The sequence below is a fragment of the Octopus bimaculoides genome, chromosome 29, assembly GCF_046866305.1.
Source record: "Octopus bimaculoides isolate indiv1 chromosome 29, ASM4686630v1, whole genome shotgun sequence".
Lineage (NCBI taxonomy): Eukaryota > Metazoa > Mollusca > Cephalopoda > Octopoda > Octopodidae > Octopus > Octopus bimaculoides.
The window spans coordinates 5,244,779-5,272,624 of NC_142956.1; the positions used below are offsets into that span (position 1 = coordinate 5,244,779).

The following is a 27,846-nucleotide window of genomic DNA, read 5'->3' on the forward strand; positions in this document are numbered from 1 at the left end:
GCTTTGATCGGCCCGAGGCTGTAGTAAAAGACACTTGCCCAAGGTGCCACGCAGTGGGACTGAACCCGGAATTATGTGGTTGGTAAGCAAGCTACTTACCACACAGGCAGGATCATCCCATAAATAATGCAGTTTTTTCAATTGCATGAACTAAAAATCGTGACGGGATAAATAACTTACATCAACTTGCTATAAAAAAAAAAAACAGGCAGTAATTATACTTTAGTGCAAGTTTTGAAAAGCGCAGTTCCATTTTGACCGTTATTCTTTCAAAGATATAATGGAAGTGACAAAGGAGCATAGTTGGCATATTTTGCTGTGTGAGTTCAATAAAGGCAACGTACGAAGGATGAATGTGTGTTCTCTTTTGCTGCCCCATCTCACGAATGAACCTTTCTTTTTCGACCGAACAGTGACTGGTGACGAGAAATGGGTTCCCTATAAAAATGTCATACGCCTAAGACAGTGAGATATGAAAGGTTTAGTCCACTTTGAACATTTTAAACCAAACCAAACGATAACAAATTAGGTTTACCGTGAGTAGCTTAAGCGGCTTAAGTCAGCGCTAGAATAGAAACGACTATCTTTGGTTTCAAGACGAAAGGTGTTCTTCCATCAGGATAATGCTCGACCACATACAGCGAGGATGACGTTCTAAAGGCTGGAGTAGTTTGAAAGAAAAAGGATGCCCCACCCACCATGTTTTCCCCATTTGATTATCATTTATTCGACGGACAAAATATGAATTTGAGGTCAGAACAGTACTGGAGAAGTATTTTTCGTCACGGACAAGCGAATTTTGGAAGAGAAGTGTTGTAAGTTCACCAGATAGATGGAAGAGCATTAGAGAAAATGAAAGAATATATTTTAGATTAAAAAACAGAACTTTATCTTAATTTTGAAAAATAAAAGAAGTGTAAAAAAACGCATTATTTATGGAATGAACCAATAATATACATGTGTGTTTGTGTGTGTGTGTGTATGCGTGTGTGTGTGTGTGCGTTTGTGTATCTGTATGTGTGTTTGTCGCGCATACTGCTGAACAACTGATGACGGTGTATGTACATCGCCGTAACTTAGCGCTTTGTCAATAAGAGAGAGATAAAGAAAGAGTAACAGACTCATATAGAGATAGTCAGGTAGACAAATAGAGAAGCATAGATAGATAGATAGATAGATAGATAGATAGATAGATAGATAGATAGATAGGTAGGTAGGTAGGTAGGTAGGTTGGTAGGTATGGAGGGTAGAAGCGAGAGAAAGAGGGTGAGACAGAGAGACAGACATGGACAGAAAAGTAGTTAGACGGAGTGACAGATAAATAGACGCATACGCAGGCATATACACAACGACACTCGGTCACATGAAGATAGATAGACACACTGATAAATAGAAACTAGCTAGACAAGTAGACGGACAGAGAGGCAGACGGACAGAGAGGCAGACAGACAGAGAGGCAGACAGACAGAGACATACAGACAGACAGATTGAGTGAATGCAAGATAGACAGATAGATAAATAGACAGATTAATATATAGATATTTAGATATATAGACAGATACATATGTAAAAAGATAAATACATACATACACATATATACATGCATACTTACATACGCGGATACATAGACACATAGATATGTAGGTACTTAGGTACATATATACATACATTTATTGAAAAAAAGACGTACAGTCAGATATAAAAAGTTGTGAGTGACAGACAGACCGAGATAGAAGTTAAATAGATATTTACAAACGGACAGACAGACAGACAGAGATAGAAAGATAGATTGATACATACATACATACACACATACATACAAACATAATACATGCACACATACATAATACATACATGCATAGGCATACACATAAATATACTATTAGACAGACACATAGCTGCTTAGATAGATAGATAGATAGATAGATAGATAGATAGATAGATAGATAGATAGATAGATAGATAGATAGATAGATAGATAGATAGATACATACATACATACATAGGTATGTACATGCATATATGCATACCTGTATAGATAGATAAAGAGAGAGGGAGAGAGAGAAAGAGAAAGAGAGAAACAGAGCGAGAAATAGGGAGTCTAAAATAAAAAGAATACAGTCAGATATAAGACTGACAAATAGACAGGTAGAGTTATAAATACAAAACAGAAAAGAGAAACAGCGTGATGAACCGAAAATAACTGGACAAGTAGATAGACAGACAGACAGACATACAGACAGACAGACAGATAAATAGATAGATAGATAGATATGATAGATAGATAGATAGATAGATAGATAGATAGACAGACATGGATAGTTTGAATGATAGATTGATAAACACTGTTGTCAGAGAGTTATGCAGACCGACACACGGATTTATAGCGTATTAAAAGTAGCAATTGTCGCCCTCACCCCAGGTATCAAGAAGCACTCTACAACAGAGAGCACCGGGTGTTTCATAGAAGAAGGCAAATTCCGATCCTGGCAATCTTGTATGAAGGGGTCCTCTCCCAGTATACAAGTATACACTGACTTCTTAAAATATTTATCGGATTCTCATTTATGTGAAAGATTCAGTTTTCACTACTTTGACGGCATCGATTAATTGAAGTTAGTCAGTCCCCAAAGCAAGTAGCTAGTAGCCTGCAAGTAGCAACTCAGTCCCAGAAGCAACTAAAATTATTCTGGGAATTGTGAAAGGACATAGGAAAGAAAAACAACAAAAGCAAGAGATATGAAAGCCAACACTCCCCAAATAGTTTCTGTAAAATTCATAATTAATTTATTAATTATGTATGCGTATATGTAGATATGTGTATATCTATCTTTCTAGTTATCCATATATATATATATATATATATATATATATATATATATATATATAGAGAGAGAGAGAGAGAGAGAGAGAGAGAGAGAGAGAGAGAGATAGTCACACACACACATATATATATATATATATATATATATATATATATACACGTGTGTATGTGTGTGCGTGTATAACGATAAATAGACAGAAAGATAAAGAGATAGATAGAAAGAAAGAAGTCATTGTCTCTAGTTCAAATTCTCTTAGGTCATTTTCTCTGAATAACCTATCAATGACCATTTGCCCTTAAAGAAACAGATGCATGCGCGCACCCGCACATTCTTATAGATTGCTGCCCCAAAGCTTCATTATTCAATTCGGCAGCGAAGACTTCGGTTTGGCTTTGTGGAAGAACATGTAAGTACATTGCTTATATATGATCAAAAAATTTTAATTTTGTATTTAGTTTTAGTTGTGAAATTACATTTCACATCTACTCAAAGGAGATTTTTTTCGGTTTTGGAATTATTATATGCTTGCTAAAATTTGTTTTTCCCTATAACGAATCTTTTTCTTATCTTACTTTTTCTCTGTATTTTCCGCCGTTTTGTACTATTCCAGTTCTCAAAAACTTGAAATTACAACACTGGAAACACGAAAGATACTCCTCCAAAATTCTCTGATTTTAAATTATCGGTCGTAACATTTCTTAAGCATGCTACAGAGGAATGATCATTAATGAAGTTGAATAAGTCTACAATTGTTTTTTATTCCATGTTTTTGCTTCTTTTTCGTAATTAAATTTCTTTTTCTATGATTATATTTATATAAAATACCATTTTTAGTGGTGGCTGTTTGTGTTTGTATGGATCTCAGAACATTGTTTTGCCACGGTTCCTATAAAGCTGCGAGGACGGTAGATTTTCTACTTTTATTTTGCTACCTTCAATAATTGCAGGATTTACTGAATGCCCTGCGTAGGGCATTTCGTATGTTCCCGTCAGTTTCGGGACAGCTTGTCTGCTCCCCACCACCACTCGCAATAGGTTCGTGGCTGCTACAAAGAGCGCCCGGAAATTGTGCACTCTACCGTAACGCCCTTTCCTACTCTGCCGTTTTGTGGTGAAATTTCTCACGGTGAATCTCAGCCTCGACGAATACATGTGGGACATTGTTAGTCCGACTATGTCTGCTGGTAGTTGGTAGTACTCCAATGCATTTCGGGGTAACTGGTGGGACACGCTTAGTTACGCATTAGCGAGATCCAACCATACAACAGAAAGTGTGTTGTTCGTCTTTCCCTCATTGCCGATCACTGGTATGCTTTCGAGATCATCATGAGTAGACTAGGGCAACTCCTTTCTCTTCTGTGCACGATGTCCCTAGAAAAGATAACCCTCTACCAGAAGAGAGGGATATCTTTCTAGGGACATCATGCACAGATGTTACTCTGCTCTCCACGTCTTCCGTACAGTATAATATTAAACTCCCGCGTGAACTTGAAGTTTATAAAGGCCTTCCTTTGTCTCCACCTCTCCCTTTCCATGTCTCTCTCTCTCTCTCTCTCTCTCTCTCTCTCACTCTCTGTCTTTCTATTTGTCCCTCTTTCTCTCTCTCTTTTCCAACATGATTCTGTCGTGCGCAGATGGACCAGAATGCTTCGTATTTCCGTGCTAAGTTGCTTTAAAACTAATTTTCTTTCACCGTCTGCTTCTTTCCACCATTTTAAAGTTGTCTTTGCTCTTCCCTCAATTCTGCCACCTGACTCTGATTCTTATGGAAACTGTCCAGCTTGTTGCTTTTTATTTCCTTCAAGCCCAACTTATATTGGTAAGCCTGCTGTACCAATTGCGCCATGTTTCTTATCTTCCCGGTAGTGTCACCCTTTTTAATGTTGTCCAGAATAATGTTCAAGTCATTGTTCAACTGGACGCTTCGAAGATATGTCGCTGGTGGTAATTCATCCGTGGATTTTTTGTGGAGCCCTCGTGGTTTTCAAATTCTTCCCCTCTTCTTGTGCATTACTCGATAGTAAAGCAAAGAGGCCTTGGACATTGTGGTTTCGCTTCTGACCCTGGTCGTCCTCCCTCTGAGAAGCAGTGCTAACAGGATGGGTGGTATAGTTCGTTGGTATACCGTTAGTCACATGAAGTACCTCTTCAATGAATTCAGATGTAGTAGGGTCTACAAGTACAGCGATTCACTTGTTGGAGTTCATTGACCGAGTTGGCAAATGATATTCTCCTTTTAATTACTCTTGGTGGTATAATGGTATAGTATATACCATATGAAAATAATGGTTCTTTTGTTTAATCGTTTATATGTTCTATTGTTATATGCTAAACGCAGTTAATGCTTTTCTCCTTCAAACAGATTTTTTTAAATTCTAGGATCGATGCCTTGCTTTTATGCTTACATGATATATGCTTTCATGACACGGAATGTCTATTATGTTTTCTCTGGATTTGATGATACCCACAGTTCCCGCTAAGCATAAGTTGCACACCCGCGATAGTCTCAGTTCTACATCCTCTCTTTCCAACGTCAGTACCAGATAGCTTAAACAAACGATCGCATGAATATGATTCACCAGGTCTACATGGTTATTACTGACTGTACTGTTATCATCTCAGGAATACGGAATAACCTTTTTTTGTCTCTATTTTCCGTTATTTCATACTATTCCAGTTCAAACATTCGAAATTACTATTCTGGAAACTGGAAACATGCTCCCGGAAAATTCTGTCATAACACATTCTACAATTCTGTAAAGGAATGTTCTTTTAATGAAGTCGAAAAAGACTACAATTCTTAGCATCCTATGGCTTTGCTCCTTCTAGAACTTCAATTTTATTTTGTATAACTATATAAATTCTTGTTTTTAGTGTTGGGTGTTTGTGTTTGTGTGGGCCTTAGTGCAGCGTTTTGCCATGGGGCGTACAAAGCAGCTCAGACGAACATGTATGAATCGTTTTCTTTTCACTTTGCTTCAAATAATACTACTATTCGTCCTTACAGAAATTCCACACTAGCTTTGAAATCTATATGAAGCATTTAGAAATTCACTTTCAATGTTATCAATGAAAATGGCATTTCCAGAGATTGGTCTAAATCAGTTTTGGTGAGATGACGGCCACTTTGGAACTCTGTAGGGTCATGCAAGGGACACATCAATGAAAATTAAACCAAAAATAAAGGAATGTACAAAAAATAAGTTGGCTAACCTTATTTATAATGAATGTTTTATTTCTTCCTGCGCTACATCAATAAGTTAACTCAATGATGCTTTTGAAAAATAAAACGAAATCTATAGTAACTTGTTTTTATGCATTAATTCATTCCTTTTGAGGAATGAATTAATGGGTAGCCAAATCATTTTTGTAACATCACCCCCTTATTGTTGGTTTCATTGTCACTGATATTTCACTCAATATATCTCTGAAAGCTTAATCAATCGAATATAATTTGTTTTTTTAATTGATTTCTGTTAATATTTTTTGATGTATTAAAACTTATTGTTCATTTTTTTAACAAAATATTTTAAATTGTTTCTGTCATTAATGTTTTCAATGTATTATAATTAGTTGCTATGGTTATTTTCTTGTTATTAAAAGCAAATACAAATTTAATTTTATTTTTTAACATACCATTTCCACATGCAAAAATTGTAACTGACGACAGTGATTCAGAACGTGTCACGGTTGGTGGTGCTGTTCTGCAACTTTATCTTTCAAGTTGTCTATGCCACCAATGTTTAGCTATCTCTATTGAACAGCTGCTGTGATTTCATCGGAGACCTAATATCATAATTTCCTGACCGTAAATAGGTAGATGTAAAAAAAAAGGTGCAAAATAGCCGGGACAATAAGATAAATAAATAAACTCAACGATCGTCAGCAGCAGCTACGCAATTTAATTGCAATCCAAAACACTCTCTTTCCGCACAAAATGCCTTGGACACTTACATTTGCAAACAGCTTTTCAATTAAGAAAAATGAAAGTATTTTGTACTCAGGTTATATTCTCACAAAGAATATCCAATATTCTCCGGAAAATTCAACTGTCCGGAGGAGATTAGAAGGGAACAATTTCCGAAGACAATGTTGAAATAAATGCTGCTGTATTGGCAAATACACAGAGTACTGAAATTGTTTTTGCTTCGAAAAAGGAAAACTTAGAAACTAATTACAAAAAATCAGTATCAGCTGTCCCTTTTTAGCAACCAGTTACATTACTAAGTACATCTTCAGAAAATAGGGGCCACGTATCAACCGAAATTACTGAAGATGAAGAATTACCAGATCGGACTTACGTGAATGATGAAACCCCATTAAGGGATCTAGGCCCAGCCATGTGGTTTTATGCCAGTAAAAATATGTACCCATGTTCTTTCAGTCAAAATCAGTTATATGGGAAAAGAAACATGCCCCTAATTCCTACGCAGAATCTCGACTCCATTATTAGTCAGGTGAAGGAAAACCGGGTGCAAATATCATTATTTTAATAATTCAATTCTTTTATACCATTGATGTTATTGCTGAGGAATAGTTGAGAAAGTAGCCCTTGTGCCACCCATCAAAGTATGACGTTTATTACATTTACAGTACGTTGATGTTAAGCCGATGAGACAGGTTTTCCAACGATCGGGAAAAAGTAAAGGAGAAAACGAAAACACGTGAACAAAGTCAAGGCCCTAAACATACTGCGTCGAAAACAATCATTAGCGTAGGTGTCTTCATGTTAACAGGAGCTTAGAAAAACAAACGCAGGAAAACAAGAAATATTGCACCGTGTTGTAGCTGTGATAATATTTCTAGTCGAGAGAGGTCTTGAATGTTGAGGTAGGGAAGAGATCATAGTATCTAATCATATCAAGAACGTTTTTTTGGTGGGGAATTTTAGAACTTATTGCACAGTTTGATCCATTTATGATGGATCATTCGAAAGCAGTTGGCAATCTCAGAAGTGATAAGCAATCATATCACGTACCATTTACAAAGAAATTGGTCAGGCAGAATCTGTTAAGAATCATATTGAAGCAGAATTTAAAACTGCCAAGTACTTCTCTGTTTCTGTAATTCTATAGCAGACCAGGCACATGTTGACCAGCTAACAGTTGTGTATTATGTTAGTTTTGTGAAGCCGATAGAAAGTTTCAAAGTTTCAGTGAGACAGATAGACAGATAGACAGACAGACAAACCGATAGATACAGGCATAGATAAAGTAGGCAGACAGGTAGGACAACAGGCAGTAGGATAGATCGATAGATAAATAGATAGATAGGTAGGTAGGTAAGTAGGTAGGTAGGTAGGTAGGTAGGTAGGTAGGTAGGTAGATATCTAGCTAGGTAGATATCTAGCTAGGTAGATATCTAGCTAGCTAGCTAGCTAGATAGAAAGATAGATAGATAGATAGATAGATAGATAGATAGATAGGTAGGGAGATAGGTAGGGAGGTAGAAAGATAAGTAGATAGGTAGGTATTCTGATAGATAAATAGATAGATAGATAGATAGATAACTTTCTCTTTTTAGCCACACAGGGCTGCACACAGAGGGGACAAATACAACTGTAGAGCCTTTCTTTAAAAAAATAAATAAATAAAAATGTTAATTTAAATTTAAAAAAATATATATAACAAATCCGATCAAAAGGCATCGGTAGGGGCAAAAAAAAAGTGGGGGTGTCGTATATAAGAAAATGTCAATAGTGTAAAAAGAGGTAACATTAGGTTTATCCATGGAGAGAAAAACCTACGGAAAAGACCATGGTAACCTCAGCAGGGAATAGACACATGATTAAAATTTTTTTTTCTCGATTTATAGGATCATGCTCAAAGAGGTATCGTCACTAGCGCGCACCATCTTTGCTACATTCACCCACCTTTTAATGAAACTTTCACGAGACAAAAACTGTCTCTCTATTCTCACCTTCCTTTTCAAGTGATACTTGAAAAAGTTGATGAGCGATTGGCCAGAGAGGTAAGTTTTCGTTTCTAATCCTTTCGCTCGGGTCCACCACACACATTCTTTCACCATGGCCACCAGTATGATGAACGCTGCCTTGCCTTCCCTGTTGAGGGACGGTGGTGGAGCAATTTGCACAATAGACTCGGCTGACAGGCGGACTCGTCCCACACGTGACAGCAGCCGTTCGGCATAAGCCCACAGGTCGGAAATCTTTGGACACTGCACGAGTGCGTGCAGAACGGTTTCGTCGCTCTGACCGCATCTCGGGCAGGTCGGTCCGGTGTGTCTCGAACCGTGTCTGTAAAGCTTATCCCGAACGGGTAATGCTTCTCGATAGCACTGCCAGGCCAGGGATCTCTGGTGGTTGTCCATAGGTCCCGACCCGAAAGTTGTCCTGAACAGGTGGGTCAGGTGTTCCTCGTCGATGCCCAGATTCTGCCCGAGATCGTCGTCGCACCTCCCCTCCACTAATCCTCTATAGAACGCTTTTGTGGAATCAAATTTGCACAAGATTGGGGCAGAGTTGCTTGAGAGCAACGCGACACTCGCGGTGCCATTCGCCGAGCCTAGGTCTCTGTTTAATCCACGACTGCAGTTCGGCTAAGGAGACGAGCTGCGGGAAAGCGCGCTGCACAAACGGCGACCACACCTGTTCACCGTCGTCTAGGAAGCGCCGGAGATGTCGCAGTCTCAGCGCATGTCTGCGCATCATCAACCACGGCATACCCAGCCCTCCATTTAGCGGCTGTTGACAGCAAATGGATCACCTAACCATCGAGGTGATCCATTTGCTGTCAACAGCCGCTAAATGGAGGGCTGGGTATGCCGTGGTTGATGATGCGCAGACATGCGCTGAGACTGCGACATCTCCGGCGCTTCCTAGACGACGGTGAACAGGTGTGGTCGCCGTTTGTGCAGCGCGCTTTCCCGCAGCTCGTCTCCTTAGCCGAACTGCAGTCGTGGATTAAACAGAGACCTAGGCTCGGCGAATGGCACCGCGAGTGTCGCGTTGCTCTCAAGCAACTCTGCCCCAATCTTGTGCAAATTTGATTCCACAAAAGCGTTCTATAGAGGATTAGTGGAGGGGAGGTGCGACGACGATCTCGGGCAGAATCTGGGCATCGACGAGGAACACCTGACCCACCTGTTCAGGACAACTTACGGGTCGGGACCTGCGGAAGAGTATGCGTTCCAGTTTGGTGATGGTAGGGTCGGGACAAGGCACGACAGTCAGACGGTATTCGATGACGGATGCAATGTACGCGCTCGCCACCTCCGCCCGACCTTTTAGGGATAGCTTCCTCTCGGCCCATTGCCGGGTGAGAGTGACCATCCTAGTCATTATTTCGCCCCAGTTCTTCTCCACTTGGAGGTCCGGACCGAACCAGACTCCGAGCAATTTAACCGGCCCGTCGGTCCAGCGTCCCACAGTGGAGACGCTGTTAGACGGCATGGGCTTGCTTCCCCAGGTACCGAGCCGCAAGTCCACTGACTTATCTCGGTTAATTTTTGCTCCCGTTACCGCTTCGTATTCTTTTAGTCTCTCCTCGACCAGCTCGATGTGCTTTTGGCTCGACACTATGACGGTGACGTCGTCCGCGTATGCAGACACGCTCGTCCCACATCCCAGCTCTCGAGAGATGCCCCTCAGCGTCGCCAGCTTCCGCAGTAGAGGCTCAAGAGTCAATACATACAGAAGGGCCGAGAGGGGGCATCCTTGACGAACCGAACGCATGATGCCGAAGGGTCTGGATAGATGACCGTTTATGCGAACTACCGAGAGGATGCCGCTGTATAAGGCAGCGATCCAACCGCGGAAGACGGGACCGAAACCAGCCGCGATGAGGACGGCTTCCAAGTAGTGATGGTCTACCCTATCGAAAGCTTTTGATTGATCCAAATTGATCAGCGCCCCACCATGCCAGGTTCCTTAACTACCCTGTCCATGATGTAGCGGATCAGATGGAGGTTGTCATGGATACTCCTACCCGGCACGGAGCACGTCTGCGCCCTGTCGACTAGTTTCTTGATGACAAGCGCCAACCTCTCGGCTAACACTTTGGCCAAAATTTTCAAATCTGCGTTGAGCAGAGTGATGGGCCGAAAAATATCTATGATGTTCCCCTTGTTTGGGTCTTTCTTTACTAGTGCCACTGCTTCTCGCTTTACAAAGACGGGGATGCTCCCGTTTTGCTGCCAGTTGCAGTAGACAGCTGCCAAGACGCCTCCAAACAAGTCTGGCATATGACAATAAAGTTCGTAGGGCAGACAGTCCAAGCCTGGCGACTTGTCTCCCTTGCAGCCTGCCATCGCATCCCGTACGTCCGCGGCTGTGATGGGTCTTTTACAACACTCCGCCTCTCTTACTGAGAGTCGTGGCAGGCCATGCAGGTAAGCACTAAAGTCTACTCTGCGTTCTGACCCACCAGTTGTCCCGAACAGTCGGGCAAAGTGCTGTTGAAAGGCTCGAGTAATTCGCGCCCTTCTTCATCTGTCAGAGACCTAATGGTGGCTCTGTTGCCTCGTTCCAATCCCCCACTAAAAGTAAAGGTCGAGACGTTCCCAAGAAAACCTCTAGACGTCGATAGAAATCTGGCCGGCCTGTTAAAGACGGTGCATAAACTGCTATCAGTCGAAAAGCACACCCATTGCTGCTGTCGACATCCAAGACGACCAGCCTACCCTCCGGGTCTAGGAAAATTGCTTTTACTTTGAGGTCCAAACTCTTCCGAAGAAGCACCGCAGTGCCTCCTCCACCCATTCTCGGCAGACAGGGAGAAAAATAAATGTTGAAATGTCCGCCGAACATGTGCTGGAGGGCCCGCGGGCTGTGGAGTCTGGTCTCGCTGATGGCAATGACATGCAGATTTTGTGACTTGAAGTCGTTTAACAGATACCCTTGTTTCCAAGGCGACCCCAAGCCACGTACATTTATACTGCCTATTTTGAGCATGATCCTATCAAAATTTGTCTTTTACACACGAAAGGAGAGAGAGAGAGTTACTTACTGTCCGAAAGTTCTTGGTTCTTCGCCTCGCAGTCTTCTCTCAGAAGGTCTTTGTACAGTTTTTTAGATGAATATTTCTGGAATCTCCCTACTGCATCCGGGTAGAGAGATTTCAGTGTATTGTATGTGCTACGTGTTACGTATGATTTTGATGTGTTGTGGTGGTGTTGTGCGTGGGTGATTGCTTGTTTTCGTGTCATTTTCTGTTATGTTAGTGTTTGACCTAATGAATTTCATTAGGTCTGGATTGTTTGTGTTTATCGCTGTCAACATTGTTGTGGGGTTCTGTGTTGGTGCGTTTGTGTTGGTGTTTTTGTTTTCTGTGGATGTGTTGGTTTCGGGGCTGGTAAACCTCCCCGCTCTGTTTGTTTGTTTTTCCGTTCTTTATTTTCCTCGTTTTCTTCTTCCCCCCGTGGCCACTTGCCAATCCTCTGTGTCATCTTCATCTGACGACATGTCGGAGGAATTGGAGGGTGGGAGAGGAAGGGTGTTGGGGTCTATTTTTGTGTGGGTTGATTTTGTTGTTGGTGGTGTTGGTGCTGTTTCATGACAGTTGGGATGTGGTGTTTGGGTTTTTGGGGGTGGGGTGGGAGTCTTTTTCGTGTTCCCTTCTTCTTGTTGGGTTGTTGTTGTTGTTGGTGGTGGTGGTGATGGTGCTGATTCTGTTCTTGGTGGTACTGGTGGTGTTGTTGTTTGGTTCGGCTGGCTTGCTGTACAGCTGCTTGACCAGTTGTGCATATGGCGGTGTGGGCAGTAATGCTGTTTTTTTCTTGTGCTTTTGGTTTTCTTGTGGTTGTTGTTGTTGTCTTTCTTGGGATTGTTGACGTTGTTGTTGCCTTTGATCCTGGGCTACTGGGCATGTGTTTCGAAGGTGAGTTTTGCTACTACAAACGTAGCAAACTGGCCTTCTGTCTTCGACGACAACATGGAAACTTGAATCCTCTGTTAATTGAATTCTGTGTGGAATTTTCTCGTAGTTTGCTGGATCAACTTGTACCAGGAGTTGAAATTCCTGGCCAATCCAGTTTTCATTGTACACGGCAGATAGATAGATAGATAGATAGATAGAAGGCTGGTTATATTTGTAATCCCTCCAATTCGTCTATTTTTCCCTTGATATGGTTCGACTATAGGCACAATAGATGTTTTATTCCTGATAGTCACGTGCCTGACAGGTAGGAGGACGTCTTTATATTATGATGTAATATAGATGCAGTGGAAGACTATCTTATTTCTGAAACTCGTGTCACGCTGGAGTGTGAACGTCCATGCTTGTTATTTTATTATATACTAGCAGTGATACGTGGTGTTTCTCGGAATTAAAGTGGTATACATTGTACACACATACACACACACATACACACACACACACACACACACACACACACATACACACACACATATATATATATATTACAGTTTTGTTGAAACGTGATACGGGATAGTGCAATATTGACAACAAAACATTTGTGGTGTAAATGATGGTCTAACTCGACTAAGCGATATGTAATACATCCGTTTGGAGGATTCCAGGCCCTAACCTATGATGGAAAATTGGGAGTGGGTGGGAATGTAATGATTGAACCCAGCGAAAAGGTGTCAGTGGATATAGTTCCCTTTGAGGCGATCAGCGCTCCGTCTAATACGACCGATCATATGGTTGACAACAAAGTGAATGAAGGTATAATGGGGATATTGCGTACATTTCGGAAATGGGATGCAATGAGAGACGGCGACGGGGAAGTGTACTATTGAAATGTTGCAGAAGGCGAAGTGCTGAGATTGGATTGCTGGTGTGGCTGTAGAATAAGAAACATAAAGTGAGCCGATGCTGTCACATGAGATTAAGTAACAATGAATTACTTGAAAAATAAGGCATAATGGCTTACTGAGTTGTATGTATATAGTGTGTCTATATTTTGCATGCAGTGTAAATTAACAAAATATAAGCAAATGAACGCAGTAGAAGCACGTGTATGGAACTGAAAATTTAACGAAAATACCACAAATAATTTTTACAGAGAGACAAAGAATTATATAGATATAGGATACATTTCTTAATGTAAGGGTAAATATGCCTTTACAAATACCTTGCAACTGTTGCGATAATTATTAACTGGCAATGGAACAGTAAATGTGTATTTTTGTGTATATCTTGTTCCCTCCCACCGCATTGTGTTTTTCAAGAATTTCACCTCTAGAACTAACGTACATACATTCAGGCATGTCAGTTGTCATATATGAATATGTATGTGTTGTTCAGTGTGTGTGTGTGTGTGTGTGTGTGTGTGTGTGTGTCTGTGTGTGTGTGTGTGTGTGTGTGTGTGTGTGTGTGTGTTTAATAACGTACCGTTACATATGTATGTGTAGATGTATATGTTTATTAACGTACTTAACGCGGAAATGCACAGACAGTATTATACATATATTCATTTACGCACTAACGCTCATACACTCACAGACAGATACACAGTCATATACACAATGTGATGTTATCGTCGTGGTATAAAGAGTCCCGTAGACAATAGAAAGACTGCAGCGTGGGAGAAGTTTGTAAGCCATTTAAGAACACACAAAAACCGTTAGTTTCACTTCGACATTGAAATTTCATTTTTGTCAAACTATTTTCGTCACTTTAAAACCCGACCTGGTCACTGACAAGATTTCGTACTGCATATGTGCTTATGCATATACGTATGTATGTAACTATGTATGTATATATGTATGTATGTGAGCATTTACAGATGTAAGAGTGCAAAGGTATCAGTGTTTGTGTATATGTATATCCACATGTAAATATATATATATCTATGTACTAATACATGTGTACGTGTGACCAAGTTGTATATATAACTGTTACTCCGTCGAATTTTGTACACACACACACACACACACACACACACACACACACACACACACACAAACACACACACACACCTATATATATATATATACGTTCCGAGCACGCAATCTCAGATCAAGTCACTTGCTATGCGAGTACATCTGCGTAAATAGAAAGACTATCTCTATGAAATGTTATACTTTAATCGAAATGAAAATCAAATTTCTCATTAACACCGATCAGCCCTCACACACATATGTCTAATAACCTAACTCACGTACAATGATACACACAGTGAGAGAGATATATACACATACATACATTCACAGACAATTACACTGTAATATACAAAAAAAATTAAAGTATGAAAGTGAAACAATATATCACATTACAATATAAATGGTATTCTTTCACTTTTATCCTTTGAGTTTTGAGACGTAATACGGAATCATTGCCAATGTTACATAGTTTTAATGCGAAAGAATTACATGTTGATGCGGGTTCTGATAGTATTACCATGTAAAATTCGATTTGATCTAATTGAGCCGTTTGTGAATGGATTGCGAACAGAGAGAGAGAGAGAGAGAGAGAGAGAGAGAGAGAGAGAGAGAGAGAGAGAGAGAGAAGACAAAGTATTTTATATACACAGATGATGTGTGAGTGGGCGCGGGGGATTGTGTCTCTTCGCGCGCGCGTGTGTGTATTTGTGTTTGTGTGTGCGTGTGCTTCAAGGGGATAGCTTTTCAGTTTTTATTTGATATTATCGCTCATTCTTCACACTGATTGATCAAGATTCAGTTTTTTTTAATTTTTAATTATGACTTTGAAAGAAAGTGAAATCAATGATAAATTCATCGCATGAAACATGGAGCAATCTTTGTCCTTCATAGAATCTGAAAAAGGAATGAAATAATTATGGAGTGCCTGATATTTTATATTTTATTCTTTTACAGATTAATGCGGCGACAAAATCTCCATGTTATGTTCACCTTTGTGTTGATACTGTACATGAGATTACTTTTGGAGGCTCATGCTGTTTCAGACGTTTGCAGTATTTGTAGATGTGATTTTGGAAGTCAGGAAATATATTGTGAAAATCGCAATTTGAATTCTGTTCCAGAAAATATTTCCCAGAATGTTCGGATATTGTAAGTATTGGACATTTTGTTTTTACATATTTACACATTCAGTGTTTTAAATCCTCATTGTTTATGTTCTAAGCAAATACCTTATTGTGTTGATTTCACGGCTTTAAACACCAATTTATGTTGTAGTAAAGGAAGCCGATATGTTACTAGGTATGAAATCAGGTAAACGGTTTTTCAATATATATTGATTTATTTTTAATTTCCATATCTAAGCGGTTGCACGGGTTGTATTAAACAGAAAACTGTCTCACAAAATTCCGACTGACAAATCGATGTTCCTACTCCCACACTATTTTCGGTATTCTTTGCTCTTCTGCTTACGCATGCATTCCACGACTGTGATAATGGATGTCCTCTTACAGTTCAGAACTACTCTACAAGTATTCAGTTTTCCAAACATCCGTCTTGTCGCTTCGAGTTATATATGCACGTATGTATGTATGATTTTCGTTGTATTTAATTTGAGTTCTTGAGAGATTTCAAGCCGGTTACTAACAAAGCGACAAGATATTTTCAGTTAAATGAGTTCCCGGTGTTTGCAAATATACGGTTGAGTTAGCTTGTTGGTTGAACTCTCGATGCGTACATCCAAGGATCAGTTCCTTTCTCTCTTCACATAAGGATCAATTCCTCTCTCTCTTCTTCCGTGAAACCGAGTATTTCTAGGTTTTAGTATACATTTGTTGATATATAACCTAGTGCACTTATGATGATAGGTACAAATGAAAATACATAGTAAGGTTACAAGAGTTGTAAGTTCCGCATTAATTCGCCATAAACGTTCACTTTTTCCTGGACTTTTGATTGTACATTCACATCTGCAGGCCAGTTGACCTCTGCGGCAGTACCTGACTTTTGTTCACTGTCCCACAAAACAACATCAGGTCTGTTAAGTTTACCGTAAATTGATGTTTCTATTTGGGTGTTCTATCAATGCTCCTTCTTTTTAACGGTGTGAATACATGCTGGTTCTGAGATGCCATTGATGTATACGTCAAGGCAGTCCTTCCAACGGATAGCTTTGTAAATAGTCTTTGCCTTAGAAATATGTCATACGTAGCGGCAGATAGTATTTTATAAGCATTTTGGGGTATCTGCTAATGATGTGAGTGATATCTTCTACACTGGTATAGCAGAGCCGATATTCTTTTATCATGACGTGGATATTTGGTGGCACCGTTGTCCCTCTAGTTTGTCACCTCAGGTATTTAGTAGCTATCTCTTGTTATTGGATAGCGAAGTCATATTCTTCAAGAAGAATTCTAATGTATCTATCGGAGAAGCTACACTTCCTGTCAATGCTGTTTTAGCCCTCTATTTGGTATTGCATCGAATGTTGAAAGATTGCTTGAAAAAAAAGTATGGCGAATTGGAGGACGGAACTGACAGCAATCGGAAGAGGTTTAGGGACAGTAGAAATCAGGAGGGGCATCTTCTAAGGGGACTGCTTGTCCCCACTTATCTTTGTACTGTGCTTGATACCACAAACACTGATTCTGGGGAAAGCAAAAGCTGGCTATGTATTCAAAGGTCGCCAACAAAAAGTCAACCATTTGTTATTCATGGATGACCTCAAACTTCATGGAAAAGATGAAGCCCAAGTCAGTTCCCTCGTTGATACGGTGTATACCTTCAGTGCTGATATCAGAATGGAGTCGGGACTGAAAAATGTGGTGTATTAGTCTTGAAGAGAGGCAAAATCAAATGTATGGATGGGCTAGCGATACCGCCGGGGGAGGTTGTGAAGCAGATAGAAGAGAAGGGCTATAAGTACTTGGGGATTTTGGAATGGATAAATTGATGGAGAGAGAAATGACAGAAAATTTTAAGGTGGAGAACTTGCGCAGACTGAGACTGTTCCTTAAGTGGAAATTAAACGGACGGTATAAGATTGAAGCTATCAACACCTAGGCGGTTTCACTCCTTAGATATGGAGCAGCGGTAATCGCATGGACAGTAGACGATCTAAACAGCTTTGACAGAAAGACAAGGAAGTTGCTAACTAGATATGGGATACTCCACCCAAAAAAGGACACAAACAGACTGTATATACCAAGAAAAAGAGGGGACAGAGGGCTTATTGGATGCGAACACAGCATTCGAGCAGAAGAAAACAACGTAAAATGGTATGCAAAGAATGATGCCACAGAACCGCTATTAGTAGAAGTAAAAAGGTCAGGCGTGTGTAGGATGAAAGATTGCAAAGATAAAGCACTGTACAATCAATTGAAAACGAATGAAACTGAAAATAGGTGGGTAAAGAAAGAATGCCTGGACAATTTCATAGGGATGTTGAAGATAAGATAGACAGAGAATAAAATGGCTGTGGATGACTAAAAGTGATTTAAAACCGGAAACGGAGGGGGGGGGGTCTAATCTGTGCTGCCCAAGAGCAAGTACTAAGAAAAAATATATAAAATACAGAATAGACAACACACCAGGAAGTGAGAAGTGCAGAATCTCTGGACAAAATTGTGAAACCGTATAGCATATTACCAGCCAATGTATGCCACTAGCCCAAAATGAATATATGAGACGCCACGACAATATAGCAAGGATTGTCCATTGGACACTTTGCAACATGTATAGACTTGACAGGAAAAAATTGGTACGATCACAAACCCAAAGGCATCATAGAAAATGATAATGCAAGGATACTGTGGCATTCTATGATTCAGTGCAACCATGAGAAAAAATGTACTTAGAGTCTGCAAGAGAAGGAAAGCTAACTTTGCCATGCCATGGATCGATAACCGTAAGGCGTACGATATGACCCCACATTGTTGGATTATGGAATATATGAACCTATTTGGTATTGTATTGGATGTTGTATGGCGAAATGTAGGCTGGATCTGACACCATATAGAAGTTTAGGGGCATTAGAAATTAGGAAAGGCATCTTCCAAGGCGACTGCCTGTCCACATTCATCTTTGTACTGTTCATGATAACACTAAGACTGATTCGGGGGAAAGTAAAAGTGTGGGAATTAATCCAAGAGCCGCTAACAAAGTGTCAACCACTTGTTATCCATGAATGACTTCAAACTTCATGGTAGAGATGAATTCCAAGTCAATTCCCTCGTAGATACGGTGTATACGTTCAGAGCTGATATCATATTGGACTTCGGACTGTAAACGTATGGCGTGTTAGTCTTGAAAAGAAGCAAAATCAAATGTATGGACGGGCTAGCGATACCATCGTGGGAGATTATAAAACAGATAGAAGAGAGGGGTATAAGTACTTGAAGATATTGGAAATAGATAAATTGATGGATAAAGAAATGACAGAAACATTTAAGGTGGTGTAGTTGAGACAGAAAGACAAGGAAGTTGCTGACTAAATATGGGTTAATTCACCAAAAAAGTGACACGGACAGACTGTGTGTACCAAGAAAAAAGGGGAAGAGGATAGATTGGATATGAACACAGCATTAGAGCAGAAAAAAAAACAATTCAATATTTCATTTTATTGAAAGTAAAGTTACTTTGGTGTCTACATTTGCTCCTATTTCATCGTATGTATTTAGTAATTCGTCTCTAGACTGTAGCAGTTCCATAAATTTTGTTATACATTACAAGCACATTTTATTCCCAATATTTTTAGAGCGGGCTCTACTTATTATACTCCAAATAAGAGTGTACTCTCTTTTTCTAGATGTCAATTCCCATATATATTTACTTAAACTTGTGGACTTACTTAAATTAGGATTTTTGAAAGTCTGGTAGTGTTGAGAAATCCTTTGTTAATTTCCATTAGCTGTAGATCCTATATATACCTTATTTATATTTTTATTATTATCGTTCTTAGAACTTACTATATATTTATAAATTACATTATGAATATTATAATTATTCGAGAGCTTACATGTAGTCTTATCACGACATGAGCATTTAACTATATGTGAATCATGACTTCCATCAGTAGCGGATATATTATAGCTAAAGCCATTATTTATTGTGCGTGTTATAATAGTTATTTAATTTTTTATTATTTATTGAGGAGATGATATTACATACATTTCTCGATGTTGAATATCCCACTCTTATGGTTTTAATGGGAAATATATTAGAATAAATGTTGCCCTTTTTAAAAGACACTCTTACAATATTTAGTCTCTCCTTAATAATATTAGTCATCACTTGAGCCCCATACGGAATAATTAACTATAAAATATCCTTTTCGAATGATAATTTTGACTCAAGTACGGGCTAATTAAGGTAGTATATTTTATACCCTGCCATTGTACTGGTTTTATCCTCAACTATCAATTCTTGATGTGCGTATAAATACCACGAGTTTTCCAACATATAAATATATTATGATCATGTCCCCACTGCATAATATGGTGATGTGGAATACACGGTATATATTCTCCCTAATGAAATTCATGTAATGCTAAAGGTTGTGTACCTGGTCGATTTGGAAACTCGTTTTCCTCACATTATTCATATATATATATATATATATATATATATATATATATAGATTCAAGGCTTGAATATGGTACTTATGCGTAGGCACCCGAATAATGATCGCATTACTTAAATAAATTGAAGTAGCATGAAACGTGCGTACTGCAATCACCTTTAAAATCCGTGTTGCTTATTTTTTGATATATATATATATATATATATATATATATATATATATATATATATATATATATATATATATATATATATATATATATATATATATATATATATATATTATTATTATTATTATTATTATTATTATTATTAGTATTATTATTATTATATGTATATGGGTGTATATGTATATATATATATATATATATATATGTGTGTGTGTGTGTGTGTGTGTGTTTGTGTGTGTGTGTATATGTGTGTGTATGTGTATGTATGTATATCTATGTGTGTATGTAAATGTATATATGTGTATATATATATATGTATGTGTATGTGTGTGTGTATATATATGTATGTGTGTATATATATATATATATGTATATGTGCATATATATGTATATGTATATATATATATATATATATATATATATATATGTATATGTGTGTCTCTGTGTGTATATGTATGTGTATATGTGTATATGTGTGTGTGTATGTGTGTGTGCGAATGTATGTTTGTAAGTGTGTATATGTGTATGTATATGTGTGTGTATATGTATGTGTATATGTATATATATATATATATATGTATGTGCCTGTATGTATATATATGTGTGTATATAAGTATGTATAGTGAATATATTAAGAATATAGATAGGTGTATTATGACGTCACGATGTGTATGAGGCATGGTTTTGTTTGGGGACTTTTTCGGTGGAGACCGATCTTTTTCAGTGCGGACCGTTTGTTTACATTCTGCGCTAACGTAGGTACCGCTGGGTTTGTTTAATTTTCTTCAGTGTATTTAATATAATATATATATATATATATATATATATATATATATATATATATATATATATATATATATATATATATATATATATATATTTGATTGTGTATAATGGTGTGTGCTAGAGTGTATTAGAGGGAATTTTATTTAAGAAACATTATCATTATTATTTTTTAAGTGTGCTACTGTTTAACCGGGTTCCTCTAGTTTGAACGTTATAATTAATATCTTAATTTTTTTTTTCTACGGTATGATTTCATTCTTTATTTATTTTGATGATTATTGCTCTAACGGTTTTTTAAAATTTTATAGCGTTCTAAATTGATCAGTAACTGAACTTTATAGTATACAATTTTTAGGTTTGAGTTGATTTGCTGTTTGCTCGTTCCTTGCACATTTGTGGTGAATGGTTGTGTACCATCTAATACCTTTTCATCCAGTTTTGTATATTTTCATGGGTCAATTATATGTTCCTTTAACTTTCTTCGTTCACGCCATTCTTGATTTACCTGTTCATGTTCGTGACAGTAAGTAGACCATAAGTAATTTATTTTGCTCTTCCAAAGAGGTCGGCTGTGTTCTGTCAGAAAGTTACTGAGGCCAAATTACGGCTCCGGAAAAAGCTACAGCTGTTCGAATGAGAAAATGGCCGATAGAAATTTAAGAATATATTGAATATATTGAATGTTGTGATACGATTTCCCGTGCCCCATCGAATTTTATGAGCTGCCTCCACATAACTCTATTTCTATGTGAAAAAAAGCTGATGCAATGAATACCGTATACATACGTCTTGTAGCCTGCAGCTTTGACGTTTTAAAATGTTTCTCTAATGAAATGTATATAACTGAAATAAAACAACTGACTCATGGTTTACGAGTCCAGATAAGTGTTCAACCCAGCTCCCTGTGATTTCTGTTATTTTCTAAATAGAGCAGAAGACTTCTTGGAAAGCCAAGGAGCTGATACAGAGCTCCAAGTCCCATAATCTTGCTTCATAAATGGTAAAGCTTCTTGCTGTCATTTTCATCAGCAGCAGCTTGAAAATCACGAGCAAGATCCTCCTACGAAGTGTTCTGCATCTTCATGAGAGATCGCTGCAGTAGTGATTTTACACTGATATAGTGTGCATGTGCTAGATTTCGCTGCACAGCTGAAAGTCCTCTGTGCAGTAATGCTTTGTGGGTAGGGTGCATTACAACTGATAGTCGCTGAACTTCAGCATCGTTTTCATTAAACTAGTCTCTGTGTTGTATATCTCTGTGTTTCAGCGGTACATTCAAGGACCTGGTATCGAAAATCTTCCCATACTCTAGTATTTTCAATGCTGGACAACCGAGCCGGAAGCTCTTTCTTCAGTAGAGCATCATATATCTTGTAGACATTCACACGCTAAGGAATGCTGACGGGCCCTCTTCTCTCTTTCGCTCTAATCATCATCTAGAACTTTGTTCGCACCATGCTGTGTTCTATCCAGAGTTCCGATCCATGAAAGGATGTGATATTACAAATGTCACAGATGTCACGCTTGCGGATGATGACATAATCCAGCCAGTGCCGAACTTTAGACTATGGATGCATCCACTTTGTTGTGCGATCGCCTTTGAGGATAAAATAAGTGAGGACGATGGAAAATCGTCGTTTATCGTAAAGTTCCAGCAGCATGAGACCATTGCTATTCATTTTCCCTAAACGAAAACGTCCTAGAGAGTTCCATGTCTGTCAGTCTGCACCAACTCTGGCATTGAAATCTCCAGTAAAATGTCTTTATCAGAATTGTGGATGTTCCTAAGTATGGCTCTCAGCTAGGTATAAAATATAGTTTTATCTTCATCACAACCAGACAGAATAGGTGTATAGGCACATATTAGAGCTGCAAACCGCCAACATTTAAGGTGCAATCGTAGAGTTATTAGACATTCATTTATAAAAGCAGGAAGCTTCTTCAACTACTTAACGATATCACATCGAACTGCAAAGCCAATACCGGCCTCTCTATACTTCTCCTTCTCCCTTCCAAAATAAGTGTATGCAGCTCCTACTTCCTCAAGCTGACCATCACCTTCTAAATGCATCTATGAATGTGCAGCTATATCAATGTTATAGGGGTTCAGCTTGCGAGCAACAAGTGCAGTGCAACTTTCAGGCCGAGAATCACTTTTGTTATCCAGCAGAGTGTGCACATTCTAGCATGAAATGTTCAAGTTCCATTCAGATTTAGTAAATATATCCCATTGTTTTTCGAGTGTAGGGTGGCCATCCATCAGTCCCGCTAAACTGACCATATACAGAAAGACAGGTTGGAGCAAAGGTAATGGCCGATTTTTTAGAAAACATCTTTAAGAATGTCACAACATGTGAATTATACATTTTCCTTTCAGATTCTGATTGCATTAGCCATAATCTTGTGCTACATTTGCACCCATTTTCCTCACATTTAATGATCGCAAATGCAAGCACAACGGCAATGTCTTTTCAGAGAGTTTATGGAGATAATGTAGTGTGCGGTAGAAGTTGCAGGAGATAGTTTTCTCGTTTCAGAAGTGGGGATTTGAGTTTGAAAGACAGGCCAAAATATGGTCGTTCAAAACAACTTGATTACGAAGAGGCGAAAGCTGTTGTCACAGAAGATCCAACCGATAGTTATAGAAAACTTTGACGAACAGATTAACGTAGCCTATATAATTGTTCTGTGTCAACAGAAAATGATCGGAAAGGTTTTAATGGTTGGAAAATGGGTCCCGAACGAACTGTCTCCAGAGAATCTGCAACAGCGTGTTGCTTGTTGTCTTTCATTGCTTTCAGGACACCTGAAAGAACGATTTTTAGGAAGGCTTGTTACAGGTGATGAGAATTGGATCCTTTGCCATAACTTTAAACGCCGCCGATCGTGGATCAGTTGAGGAGGGACATTTATTCAATAACCATGAAGAGGTCTTCATCAAAGGAAGATCATGTTGAGTGAATGGTGGGATATTGAAGGAATTGTCCATTACGAAGTTAGGTAAACACCGCTAATCTCATTGTTTGAAAGCTAATGCTCGTCCTCAGTCAACACGACTGACCAAAGATCTCTTGGAAGAGATTGGGTGGGAAATTTTGCTTCATCTTCCCTATTCTCCAGACCTTGCTTCTTCCATTTATCACTTCTTTAGAGGATTACGGAATCATTTGAATGGTCTTAGTTTGACATCAAGAGAAGAGGTTGAAAATGAGTTGGATTCACATTTCGCATCAAAACTTAAACAATTTCACAAGCGTGGCATTTATAAGCCTGTTTACAGATGGAATTAAGTTCTAGAAAGCAATGGAAATACTGTCTGAATCATAGGCTTCTTCATTTCCAGTAGACACCTGAAAATCGTCCATCACCTTTACACCAGCTTCATATATATTCAGGTATATATATATATATATATATACCTGAATATATATGAAGCTGGTGTAAAGGTGATGGACGATTTTCATATATATATATATATATATATATATATATATATATATATATATATATATATATATATATATATATATATATATATATATATATAACAATTTCCTTTTCTCTTTCGACTCATCTGTTTCTTATTTATCAACGTCTACATATAACTTTCTTTCTCCTCATCCTCCGCTCTTGTTATCAAAAACTGCTTATTTTTTACATCATCATCATCATCATCATCGTCGTCGTCGTCGTCATCATCATCATCATCATCATCGTCGTCGTCGTCGTCATCATCATCATCATCATCATCATCATCATCATCATCAACAGTGATAGCACAACCACACCAACACCACCAACCGCCGTATAATTAAACGCCATTATCATGATTAGCATAATCTTCATCACTCATCATCTCCTTTATCGTCATATTTTTTGCACATCATTATCATCATCTCTTTCATCAAATTCCTCAACTCCGTCTTCGTGTTCTCATCTTCCTGCATCTAATTCCTTCGACATACTAAAACATTTAAGATTAGTCTCTCAACAGCAACATATCACACGTGAGGAGACCACTTTTTCATTTGGTGCTAGCTGCAGTCAGTTCGAAAACTGAATGAGCTTGAATTCACAAACACAAGCATATAGTTATGTATTATTGGGTATCACAAAACATATATACACACACACAAACAAACAAGCTCACTCAAATATATGCATACATACATATATATATGTGTGTGTGCGTGTGTGTGTGTGCGCGCGTGTGCGTCTGTGTGCGTGCGTGTGTGTGTATGTATATATTTGTGTGTGTGTCGGTGCTTGTTCCCCTAAATCGCCTGATAAAAACGTTGGTGTATTTAAACCCACGTAACTTAGCGGTTCGGAATAAGGAATCGATAGAATAATTACTAGTCTTACAACGAATAAGTCCTAGGGTCGATGTTTTCGAATAAACGTGGTGCTGTTATATGGCCGCTATAAAATTGCTCAAAGAGCTAAATGAATAAATGAATGTACATATACGTTACATATGCATAAACAAATATATTTGTATATGTGTGTGCGTGTGTGTGCGTGTGTGTGTCCGTGTCTGTGTGTGTTCGTGTGTGTGTGTCTATCTCTCTGGTGATCTATCTACCTACATATCCGGCTATATATTGATAGATAATTTGATAGCGGGATAGAATGATAGATATATAGACGTCCCCTGTTTCAGTTTACACTTTTTTATCTTTTCCATATTTCTCCCTATCTACTCGTCTTTAATTTTCTTCGTTTTCTCATCCTCCTCTTTTATTATAGCTTTTTTTTTTACTTTCTATATCAGCGTCCTTCTCCTCATCATGATCACAAGGATTAGCTGCAGTCTCAATAATCATCATCATCATCATCATCCTCGTCGTTGTTGTAGTTGACATCATCATCATCGTCATGACCATCATCCTGATGAGCATCATCGTCATCTTCACCATCATTATCATCGTTATCACTCATAAACCAGAGCTGCATTGCGAGCAGACCGAAACAACTTCACCACCACTAAATCCGTCACCACAAATGCCATCATCATAATCATTATTGCTTTCATCATCACTTAACACTATTACATCCCTCATTATTATTTTCATCACATTCTTAACTCATCATTTTCATAGTCATGTTCAATTAATTCTTTCACTTATATTTATATTACTTCTATTTCTGCATCTAATTTGTTGGACGTAATATTTGAAATTTATGATACATCTCTTCTGATTTTCAGATTTCTAAACAATAATAAAATCGTCAGAATCAAAAATGGGTGGTTTGCAAATCTTCCAGCCTTAAGACGTTTGTAAGTTGGACCAGTTTTGCTGATACTTTTTCCTTGACTATATATTTTCACATACTTAATATCTTGCCATAATACTTACTTAACATTCGTTTGCCCCTCTGTGACTCACATTCTCTCTATATATGTGTATGTGAACATGTGTGCGACAATGTGCGTGATCATAAGTCTTTGGATTCTACATCATTGCTGTTTGGTATTTTGTGTAAATTGTGTGTATGGGCATGTGTATATTTGTGCATAAAATATGAAGAAAAATATATAGTCCTTTAATGTTTCGTCTTTGGCAGGAAATATTAAGCAGATCATAAAAAATATTTTACGAGGTCAAAACACGGTCACAAAAAAATTTGGTAGCGTTGCAATGTGAAAATGGCTGCAAGATGTTTAACAAGTTTGTACAAATGTATATGCTGATTGGTCTTACAAAGCACAAACACCAACATTGAATAAATGAATGGATACAAAAGAAAATCAAGATGTTGCTATTTGGAAAGAAGAGAAAGAAGATAGCACTTTCGATATAGCACAAAGATACTTAAGTCATGTATACAGGCTGTTAAAATGTACTTCCGAACAGCAGGTAAGATGATCGGCCCTTCTCTGAGCATATTGTTCAAGTAGATAAAACAGACTTATACTGTAGTAATACTGCACAATAAGTGACGTAATTTCAATCCAGGGAATAATAATAATAATAATAATAATAATAATAATAATAATAATAATAATATTAATATTAATAATAACAACAACAACAATAATAATAATAAGAATATTAATAATAATAATAATAATAATAATAATAATAATAATAATAATAATAATAATAATAATAATAATAATAATAATACGGAAAAACAGTCAGCCACCTTCTATATATGGAATCTCAAGACAAAAACAATACCTGTTGTCATAGGTGCCCAAGGAATGATAGTAAAAGGGGCGATTCATATATCAGGAAACCCTAAAGTGGCAGAAATTCAAAAGAGAGATTTTTATGGAAACTGCCCATAAACTACGTAACATACTGTCTATGTAATTTCAAATCTTAATACTAACTCATGATTTTCGTGTTTCCTTAAACATTCTCTAGGACATTTCTATGTGCAAAACCAAATATATGATACCCTAGGCATAACACAAATATGAAACTCTAACTTGTAGTATCTTGAGGTCTCTGGGGGAGATTTGGAACCTGCTTGTACAAAAACAAAGCAAAAGTCAATCAGATAATAATAATAATAATAATAAATAATAATAATAAATAATAATAAAAGAGGTCACCCAGACACTGCAAAGACTAAGCAACTGGAAGGCACCTGGACACGATAAGATCCCCAATTTCTGGTTAAAACACCTGCCAGCAATGCATAAAAAGCTGGCAGAAAACTTTAACAACAT

The 27,846-nt window shown here is 38.1% G+C and overlaps 1 protein-coding gene and 1 long non-coding RNA gene across 2 annotated transcripts in view; one reads left to right on the plus strand and one right to left on the minus strand.

Moving 5' to 3' along the window:
• The window catches only part of LOC149130311 (adhesion G protein-coupled receptor G6-like), a 564,593-nt gene that overhangs the window by 219,542 nt on the left and 317,205 nt on the right, over nt 1-27,846 (minus strand). The window lies entirely within an intron of this gene.
• Nucleotides 21,074-27,019, plus strand: LOC149130314 (uncharacterized). Its single transcript, XR_016238970.1, has 3 exons — nt 21,074-21,133; nt 26,374-26,445; nt 26,733-27,019. It is a non-coding gene; the product is annotated as an uncharacterized LOC149130314 (long non-coding RNA).